The sequence below is a fragment of the Rhea americana genome, unplaced genomic scaffold (assembly GCF_003343005.1).
Source record: "Rhea americana isolate MKP2758 unplaced genomic scaffold, rheAme1 scaffold_293, whole genome shotgun sequence".
NCBI classification, from domain to species: domain Eukaryota; kingdom Metazoa; phylum Chordata; class Aves; order Rheiformes; family Rheidae; genus Rhea; species Rhea americana.
The window spans coordinates 791219-801685 of record NW_028186416.1 but is presented as its reverse complement, the minus strand read 5'-3'; the positions used below and the strand labels follow the sequence as shown (position 1 = coordinate 801685).

The window sequence follows — 10467 nt, the reverse complement described above, 5'->3', positions numbered from 1 at the left end:
CAGGGCAGGGACAGCTCAGCAGGACCCCAGTGCTGAGGGGACAGAGCCCAACCGACTGGGGAAAGAGGCAGGAAATGGGACTGCCTCATGCTGTGCCACCCAGCACCTGCCCCACCAGGGAGGCAGGAGCTGCTCACAGCCCCCTCCCCAGCCCTGCACAGGGCAGGGTGGCCAGGAGGGGCTTTTACAGGCAGAGGAAGCCCCCGCCCTGCCCCAGCTGGCTCTCATTTAGGGGAGAAAGCTGAGAGCAGGCCCTGTCCCACCTCAGAGGTGATGGGGGCCTGGGGTGAGTCCTGCAGGAAGGCAACAGGTCTCTGAGTGAAGCACTTTTTGCCTGATTTTTCAGCACAAACAGACAGAAATSAGACACTAGGAGCAGCCCCAAGAAATGATAGTATCTAGGAGGAAGGAGCTGCAGGCTCTGGGTAGGTCACCACCCCCTGCTCACCTGTAACACCTCTTCCCTCATTTACCTTAAGCCATCCCAGGCAGGGGACGGGTTCTGGCAGCTCTGAGCACCATGGGGCTGCCCTTTTAGTTGTGGCTGTTTAGGCTATAGGAGGTAAGTCACGGTAACGCTGGCCAAACTCCCCTTTTTAACCTTTTTTTAGGTTCTTTTTGGACTGGATGGGAGGGCCAGGACTGCCAGCTCCCAGCCCGCATCTGGCTGCGCCAGCGCCAGCAGTGGAGCTGGCTGCCACATTGTGGCCTGTTCCCCAAAATGTCACATCTGGCTGATGTAAAACACACATGTTTTGACTGAAGCTTTTTCTTTAAAATGCCTACATTAAAGGAAGGTTTGCTTTGTAAAACTGAAACTGTAAAACTCTTCTGAAACCCAATCTGGGGGATTAAAAGAACCACATGAAAAGGGATAAATATGACCTGGACATTTACTTCCTGTGCAGAAGTTTGCTGAACATGTGCCTCCCAGCCTGTCAGTATGAAACAAGACCTTCTGCTCTTTCAAAAAAAAAGGAAAAAAAAAAAAAAAAAAAGAAGGGGAATTTGCAAAACTGACAACCCTCTTTCTATCTCAGCTAGTTTCAAGTGATGAAAACCTGGACTGTATGAGTATTCTGTATGCTGCTTCATCTCTCTTCAGTAGACTAGTAGATACACCTCTGCATAAGACAGACACCCAGTGACCTCACACTSTAAGACTCTTATCTTAACTAGGTATGTTCTTTGAGATGAGAAGTTCATCTATTCCATTTGAAATCAGTAATTTTTGTTATTCCCCTTGAAGCCTTTTACAACCTCAGGTATTGGATAGAGCTGGTAAAAAGTAACCTTCTATTTTTTTTCCCTTTATTCTCTCTAGTCCTGTCAGAACTGGGGGAAAAAAAATCTTTCATAGTTTAAAGGCAGAAACCAAACCAGAAGAGGTGAGTTGTGAAGTCATTTGTTCAATGGAGAAAGGCTAGTTCTTGAGTCCTTTCTGAATCAAAAGTGGACAGTTCCTCAGTCAGTTCCAAGCCAGAAAGAGGCCATTTTATGAGCCAGAAAGCATCCATTTTCTGTGTCAGTCCTGAGCCAGAGAGGCTAGTGTCTGAGTCAGTTCCAGGGGGAATGTTTGGCATTTTTCCAAGCTGGGGAGTGTTGCTATCACAGCAATTGTTTGGTGGTGCCATCCCAATAAAGCTTCATTATGGTGTTCCTCTTTCTATAAACTTCAGTGCCCTCCAGTGTCCCCAGCAATCACTTATCTAATATTAGGATATTAAAAAATATGGAAAGATTTTAAAGAGACTTATTAAAATGCAATTAGCAGTGTGTACGACTTAAGCAGTGAGATTATTTTTAAAAATGACTTGATTGTGTGGAATGCCACGCACCTTACAGAGATAATAAAGCTGCCAATCAAGTCCATTTTCAAATTAGGAAATTTTCATTCTTTTTTACAGCCCCCTAAATGAATATTAAAACCGATTATTAACCTCGGAGTGTAGCAGCGGCCCCTAAGCCTACAAGCTCAAAAAAGAGGTTTCATAATTGTTGGTAGCTTGGGCTTCATTCCCCATTTGGATTGAGAGCTCAGTGCTTATTTAAAGGGACAGTGTTCACCCTTTGAATAGGAGATCTGAAAAGCCTGGGTAGGTTCCTTGTTTGGAAAGGGGCAAAGCTTCAGATCTTGACATTGCAACTTGTGAGGCCAAAGCAAACTGACTGTAATGACCCTGCCTTGATATTGTACAGGAAAGTGAGTTTTGCCAGCAGTAAACTGCAGATAAGACTGCCCTCTCATGTCCAATATGTGAATCCCACCAAATCTTTACACTCTGGCATGTAACCTTCGTTTTGCCTAAGCAAGAAAGAATGTGCAGAGCAAATGAATGCTAATGGGAGAATGCATGCTTTTGTGATACTCAGGTAGCTGTGCGTAGGTTCTCAGTGCATGTTATTATTTCCCTTGCTAAACATAAAAACATGTCACTTACCTTGCCTTTCTTTTTTTGTTCCTGCTGATTCAGTGATGTGACTTCCTGCTGTTTGATTTAGCTGATCTTTTTTCACTCATAAAGATCTTTCTCTGAGAAATTAAGTCACATCCCCCTGACATGTTGCTCTTTTTGCAGTTCTTTACTCTGTTGTTAAAGTGGATTTATTGATGCTTGCAGATTGAAAACTATGAATTCTCTAGAACTCAGCAAACTGTTTCTTGACTAGGATGCTTCAGTTTGGGACAAATGTAAAGATTTGCTGGGGGTGGCTTGAGAGAACTGTTTTCTGACTCCGAAGTAAGAGCACATCTTAGTATGTGCTTAACTTCGTGCTTAAGTTTACTCTTGCTGATCTCCTTACGACCACACACAAGCCYGAAGGTATGTACTTAGGAATTTTACCACATTGGTGCCAGGCTTCTTTCTGCTTTTCAGGAGTTAGCCCAGACTATCTAAATGGAGAGGATGTTACTGAGTTTAAGAGTATCTAGGATATAAGTTATTTGACCAGTACATGTATCTCATGCCTACAGCTCTCTGGAATCTAGCTATGGCACCTGGACCTACTTATGATTTGCATGGAAACTACTTACATATCTTTTCAAAGTAAATAATCTGCCTGAGTTGGACAATGAGGGTTAGGAAGATGACAAATTAAGTTAATAAAATGTCAGTAGGAGCCAGGTCTCAAGTCTGGAATGAGTCACGAGTAAAACAAGTTTAGTGGCCAGGGCTCACCCTTGATCTTGCTTGATATTTGTCTACACCAGTGAATAACCACAAGAGATCCAGTATAATTCAGCATAACTCACAATCCAGTGGTGACAATACTGTTGGGCTGGAGGAGGAGGAGGAGGGAAGATGTTACTGCCTCTTCAAAGTCTTGTCACGGTTGATGAGAATTGCTGGAGAAACAGCAGCTACAGAGATGGAGTTAAGCTTCCCGGGTCTCTGGGCTGAAGAYGTGCCACCTGCACACTAAATGTCTTGCAATGTTCCTGAAGTTGGCAAGGTGCCTCTGTTCTACTCCCCAGAGCTTGAAGCAATTATTTTTGTGGCTCACCCATAAAGCTGGTCTGTATGGGTAATGTATGGAGTAGTTTAGTGTGCTCGTCAGGATGGCTATATATTGGTGACACCTGAAGAGTTTGAAGGCTAGAGGAAAAAGATGCTCCGTCAGTCAGGACTGAGGTATGTCAGTAAAGACATACGGAGACTGAGGGAAGTGTATTGTAGAATTGCATATAAGTGTCTTGAAAACAACTGATTTTTCTGTTTCCACCAACAACTTAACTGCTAAGCAGAATTTATGGTGTTTGGAACTACAGTAGGAATGACAGAAAATATCATCCTTAATTCTTTGAGATACTAAGTGTATTCTAATGCCAGCACAGTAAATAACTGTTATTAGTATATTCTAAAATTAGATCATGCAAAAACAGCATTTGCAAATACTATACTGAGACAACTCCTGGTAGAGAAGAGATTACTGAAAAGGTTTGAGTAAGTGCTATGAATGGGTGATTGCCAGGCTGAGAAGCAAGCCTTCAAAAGCATGGAAACTTTGTTCCAGAAGCTGCCTTGCATTCCTTGATTAGGGTCAGCTGCAAGAAAAGCCTCACTGTGAGTGCTGGCAGAGCCGGACACAAAAAGAACAAGCTCTACCTAAAGCCAAACCTGCCAGCTGCAGCTTTGACAGGATGTATGCTGCATGTTTGCATGCAGCCAAACCTGCCAGTTGCATGTTGGTACTCCAGAAACTCACAGGGCAGAGTTGTGCAAATAGAAAAGTAGTAGTATCTGACATGCAGCAATTTAAACATATTAGAATAATCAGCTGAAAAACTAATCTTGGGTTACTAGCAGCAGCTAATAGTGAGGTAAGTTTTGAATCAAAATATTCCCAAAAAAAGGAAGAAGTGAAGAACTAGCTGACCTAGAGTGTGCTTCTACACTTTTCCATTTCAGATTTTCCATGTCCATTTTTAGGAATGGAAATATGGATTTTTTTCTTTATTGCTAGAAAAGGGGAGAGGGAAGAATATCTCAAGCAACTGACTCCAGTCCTAGAAAAGAGACTCAAATCTGGGAAGTTGCCACTGCTTCTAAGCTTTCCTAACTCAAACCGTGTTGCAGAATCCCTACAAATCTTCCAGGCTTGCCTAGTTCCATCTCAGCAGTCCCCTCCAGGTGTCAGCCTTGTACTTCGCATGAGATTTTTCTCCCCTCAGCCAAACCTGAAGTGCTGTGTGCAGTGGAGATCCTTGACAGGAGATCATCAGACATTTTAATATTAAATGGATTCCCTAATTTAATTTCAGGAAAAAATGCTGAAATGCCATACTCTTACCAAGCCTTCCCTACAATTGCAAAACTGTCTCAATGCCATTGTGTAAGGCAGGGGATCTAAATGGGCCCATTAGCTTTCTGCAGGCTGTATCTGCCAAGAGAACTGTGAACAACTGCCAGCCCACAAACAGTTCAGCAGCCAGGACTTTCACTTAAGTTTTCTATTTTTAGGATGTAATTGACATGACTGTCCTTTCTTTGGCCTTAATTCCTAACCACTTCCCAAGATACTAAAAGCTTCTGCTCTCCTCTGTGCTTTTGCACATAAATCAGTGCTAAGCTAAGTTTTTCCTCAATTGGATTTCCTAGTGGTAGAGTCACTGGAAGCTAGAACAAAGTCGAATGCATGCAAGCCTGCCACATCATCTAACCCTGCTCTGATTTCAGGATTAAGATTGCTGGCAGTGCTTTTGATTGGTTCAGGACCAGCACTGTGGGAAAGGCATCAAATATGGATAAATAGGCCTTGTCAGATGCATTTGTAGCTGTAGGATYGGACAGATAGCGAGTCTGGATGTCAGAAGTAGGATTCCCTTCAAGATGTTGCTGATGCTTAGGATATTCACTCAGGAAATTGCTATAGATCCTCAGCCAGGTCAAATTTGTGATGTATTATTAAAACTGCATGTGTGGGCAAGAACAGTGAAATTGATACAGGTGTGAGGGGAGTATCATGTTAAAGATATGTGGCATGGGTAGTAGAAGCTTATTAATACAATGTGTGGTTCAAACTTAACTGCCTTTCACTTTTGTGAGTAGAAATTAGCATCTCAATAGTCTGAGCTAGTACATTTTGAGAAGACATCCATYGAGAAACTGGGCTGAGCTCAGGTGTTTAATCTCTGTAGGGTAGGCCACTGCAGCGCTGTTGGGTAGCAAGGGTTTTCAGTAACTACTGAGCTTGGAAAGCTTCAAAGATAAGCTWCTGATGGGTAAAAAGCTCTATATCCCATTAACTGTCCTGACACAGCCAGCAAACATAATACAATTTCCAACAGGTCATTTAAAAAACCTGAGTTTTCAAGATTTTTATAGCTGTTAGAAGGTTTGTCAGGAAAGCACAGTTCTGGGTGTCAAGTGTCACAAGTTTTCACTATGGACTTTGAGCATGAGCTTTGGCAAACTGGCTTATCTCAGCACCTCATTTTCCAAACTATGGCAAGTAACGTTAAATGATCAGACTTAGATTAACTGCATTATAAATGTAAGGACACTAAAAAGAGCTAAGAAAATTCAGAAAGGGAAGGATAGAACTCTGTCACCTCTGGCAGTTTTGATGACACAGTCCATTTGCTCACATCTGGCTGATCAGCAACTTTCACCACTGTCATCASGGATGAGTCTGTTCCACCTGCACTGGTTCTCTCCTTCCTGTGGCTGCCAACTATTTTTCATGTAAATGTCTCACTCCTCTTTCAAAATTACCTGTATTAAGGCAAATCATGTGTTCTCTTACTTTCTTTGTTGAAAGCCATTTACATAAAGAAGCATATAACTCAGATTATAGATAACTGTGGGAAGGAATGCAGAAGTATAGATGAGACTTGAAATTTGGGTGGGCCCCAATTTATGGTGCACAGCCAAAGATCAAAGGTCTGATGTCACAGTAAGTCATTTATATTGCAAATGATTTAAAATAATTGAAACCCATATACATTAGATTTTGCCCTGTACATTCATTTGACATATTTTAAGTAGACAAAAAATAGATTTTACATAAATCTTCAGTAAATGTATTTTAAACACCAAGCAGACAGCACAATGAAACCATTTTAAAAGTCTATTGGTCTTGAGCTCCTGCTTTAGTGTGCATTAGTGTGGTTCAAAAATTGCAAAATACCCCACCCCAGACTGTCTTCCCAGTCTTCAGATGAGAAGGAAAAAGACAAAGAAATCCCAAACAAAACTGCTTTTGAATAGGTCCAGACAAAGCTGTCATTCACACTATTCCAAATCTTGCAGGAATAGTTGCTACAGCTTACTCAAACTACCTATAGCTTTGCCTTTGCAAGAATTTATTTCTAATCTCCTGTGTAAATACCTGTGTTGTATTCAGTACTTGGTTTCTGGCACACAATAGCACTTGCAGTTTTAARGACGTGAAGCTAGCTCTCTAGCACGACTCCCAGTCTGTGCTTTAGTCCCTCAGTCTATGACAGCCTATGCTGACAGTTCAGTCCCTCATGCTGGGAGCTACTGCACAGTAGAGCAAAAAAGTCTCTGAATCCCAGCTTCAGTACACTGTATGAGGCAGCAAATTCCTCTGGAAGCGTCCTGCCGCGTCTTCATCATGAATTAGCTCTGGGAACTGAGTAGATACCTCTGAGAATCATCAGCAGAATTTCTTCCCAGGCTCTGTTGTGGCTGGTCCAGAAAGACTAGGGAAGTGAGTTGCAGATGGTTTGAGGTGACTCTGCCAAACAAAACAGAACGAAGTTGATTTTTGCATTCTCTGTGTACATGATGCAAACTATTCTCTGTGTGCATGATTTAACTATTCCCACAGGTACCGATCAAACAAGAAGGTGGAGATGTCGCACGCTATACAATGCTGTGCTTTGTACTCTGATTTCCGGTTTCTAAGGGCAAAGCTCCCTCATATAGAGACATTCAGAGTGACTAACTCCACTAACACAAATCCTCCAACTGTGCAGCCTATCTGCTCCCAACTCTGCAAGCTAAAACAAGTGGTTGATAATGCATGTTAGCCATGCCATGCCTGTCTGTTAGCTGGCATTTTCCTTGGGCTTGGATCACACAAAACAGGGAAAACATTTCCCCAGTACACTGTGGTGTTATTGTGGGCAAGGCTTTCTGCTTCAGTAGGTGAGAACTGGCAGCTACACCAGCAGGAAGCTGTAAGAGAATGCTACAGCTGTGCTGCTTTCTCATTGAAACAAAAGAGCTGTTTGGGCTCGGGGATTTGCCCTCAAGAGAGGCACCAGGAAAGGTCTCTTGCTCCTGTGCTTCCCACCTGCTTTCCAAGGCTATTCACAGGGCAGAGACAAAGGCAGCAGCTGGGCCTGCRGGGGCTGTATAGCTCAGAGGCTTGCAGGGGCCTTTTGTCACCACTGTTCGTTTCCCAGTTACTGCAAGACATTTTTAGTTTGCAGCGGAGCCCCCACCCAGGCCCATCCCACTGTACTGTGAGGGGCTGGGACTGCTGGGCAGCAGCTGGGGTGGCACCACGCCTGGGTGCTGACTCCAGCTGTTCCAAAGAAATCGAATCTAACTTGCACACGAGTTCATTGCCTCTTCTGGTTGTTTCCTGTCAGCATCTGTCCAGTGGTAAAGGCAGTGGCAGCAGTGACTATCTGTAGTGTGTCAAGGAAATATGGCCACAGCTGCTTTTGAAACAGCTATTAGGGCTGAAAGGAAACAAAACAAGAGGCACTAAGGACTTCAGAGAGGGCTCTGCAAAAGCCAAACATGTAAAAAAATGTGACTTCTCTTGGGTTTGCTGAGATCTTAAAAGACTAGTTGTTTTTGGAAGAGCTAAGCAGTAAGGGCATGAACCAAAATGAACATGGAAACTCTGCCCCTTTAGGAATCAGGGCTACACCATCTCAGGTGGATTAAAAATGAGGTAATTGAAACCATGGCTTTTTAGGATCATGGGAAAATTACTTCAGATTTTTCAGGTGCTATGATGCASCTTTAGCTGCTTCAGTTAAGTGGATTAGGAGGAGTGTTACTGTGAGAACAATGTGTGATCTTTCCAGGTACTTTATCATGGATGGAATCTGCTTATTTTGTYTTAGGGAAGCTTTTCTCTAGTAGCTGGTGTATACCAGTAATTTTTTACACTGATAATTTGCAAATAAAATATCTAAGCTGAATAATGTTTGTGATCCCATTACAGAACTACTGCAGAGCTGATGCGAGTTTACGCTCATCAGCATTTTGTGAATCTAATGTTTCCGTATTGCTCTCTGTTCTGCAGGGTACATTTGTTTCCATGTCAGGAGTAGGAAAGAGGAAAATAGAATCACCCTTCTTATGCTCAAAATAAAGCAGGAGAAACTTGGTGTGAAAAAGACTCACTGAATAAGGGTGAGAGATGCCACTCATTAACTATTGGCAAAAATAGGACAGATGCTGACCACGCTGACATGCTACCATTCATTAAATCCTCCTGATTTCTACTGATCTAAAACCAGAAATAGGCCCAAGCATTTCATGTTTTTCAGTACCCACATTTTTTTTTAATCATAGGGTTTTATTTAGATGCCCATTGATGCCGTTTTTCATCCCTGAGTGCTTTTGGGAGGGTGAAGAGCTGATCGTTACACTAAGTTTACTTGTACCCATGAGCACACTTAACCTAGAGCAGCAGTTATTGTATCACATTTTGTTTTGTGCCTGTGGGCACACTTAACTCGATATACGTGATGGCCAGYACCACTGTATTGCATTTGTCTTCACCCATGGGCACTCTGAACTGCCCGTGCGAGGGAGCTGGTGAATTAACTAGCTGCATGCCCACTGGTGTAGTTACTGGAAGGGCAATACTATTGCTAATTGCTTAACTTAAATTATAATGCCAAGTAACAGAGGRCAAGTGCTCCAAGAATCCCAGTTCTTACAGAGAAAAAATAGTCACATCTGTTTATTTCTAGGCTTGTTTCTTGCYAGAACTGAGGAACAAGCTCTTGGTGTAAGAGTCTCCATCGCGAGTAATTGTTCTTTCTCTGCCTGTTCCGCAGGCAGCAAGCTGCAGTGAGCTCGCTGCTCTCTCCAAGCTCTTACCTGCATGAAATCTAGTTCAGAGTTGATGCTTACTCTGCCCATCGGTGAAGTTACCACCAGATGCTCTGCTAGACAGAGGGCGCTTTGGCTGAACACTATGGCAACCTCTTCAAGTGGCGCGATTGCTAAACCAYGGCTTTGACTGAAAATGGTGCAGTAGGTAACGCTCACATGCTGCAACTGCCACTCAGTCCTCACAGCACGTTCAAACACCACCAGCTACCTTGGTGCTGACTCGGCAACATCAGAACTGGGTTTGGGATGTCTATGTGGATGGGTAGAAAAAGCAACAATTCCAGGGGAACGCCTACGTGGCGCGTTAGCCTCACTGCGCGTAGTCGGGTCCTCTCTGAACTCTGCTGCAGCTCTCAGCGGTAATTAAATGATAAGGCTGATCAGAAGGAACATGGGCAGAGACTGGCGTCAGCGGTGCTGCGGGCCAACTTCTGCAGCTCGAGAAATCTTAAGCAGGACTCTTAAGCACTAAGCAGAGCTACMAATTAATGCCAGGGACTGAGTTAGACCTTCCGAGCAGTACGATCATCTCTTCGGCACATTCTCTTCCCAACCTGTGCAAGGAAGCCCGAGCCTGACGGGTGCGGGACGCACGGCTCCGACGGGGCAGCGGGTGAGGAGCGGTAGCTCCCCCTGGGAGGGGGCGGCGCGGCCCCTGCTCAGGTCGGTGCTGGCGGCTCGCTCAGCCCTGCCGCCTGGCCGCTCCCCCGAGGCCGCGCGTCGCCTCGGCCCGGGGCGGCCTCTCCCCCTCAGCGCCAGGATGGAGGCGCCCAGGGCTCCCGCTCCCTCCGCTGCGAGGGCCTCCGCGTCCGTCGCGCCGTGCGCTGCCCTTCAGCCCCCGGCGCTTTCGGGTGCGCAGGAAGAAGGCGGCCGGCCGGCGCCGCGCACCGGGCCGGTCGCTCCCCGCGCC

General features: G+C 44.6%; 1 long non-coding RNA gene across 2 annotated transcripts; it reads right to left on the bottom strand.

The window, feature by feature from the left end:
* Positions 1–5980: 5980 nt before the first annotated feature.
* Positions 5981–10461, bottom strand: LOC146593498 (uncharacterized). Of its 2 annotated transcripts, none has more exons than XR_014896370.1 (2): positions 9380–10461; positions 5981–7206 (listed from the first exon to the last, which is right to left on the bottom strand). It is a non-coding gene; the product is annotated as an uncharacterized LOC146593498 (long non-coding RNA). The 2 variants fall into 2 exon arrangements; XR_014896369.1 differs by having other exon boundaries at positions 9543–10461.
* Positions 10462–10467: the final 6 nt, after the last annotated feature.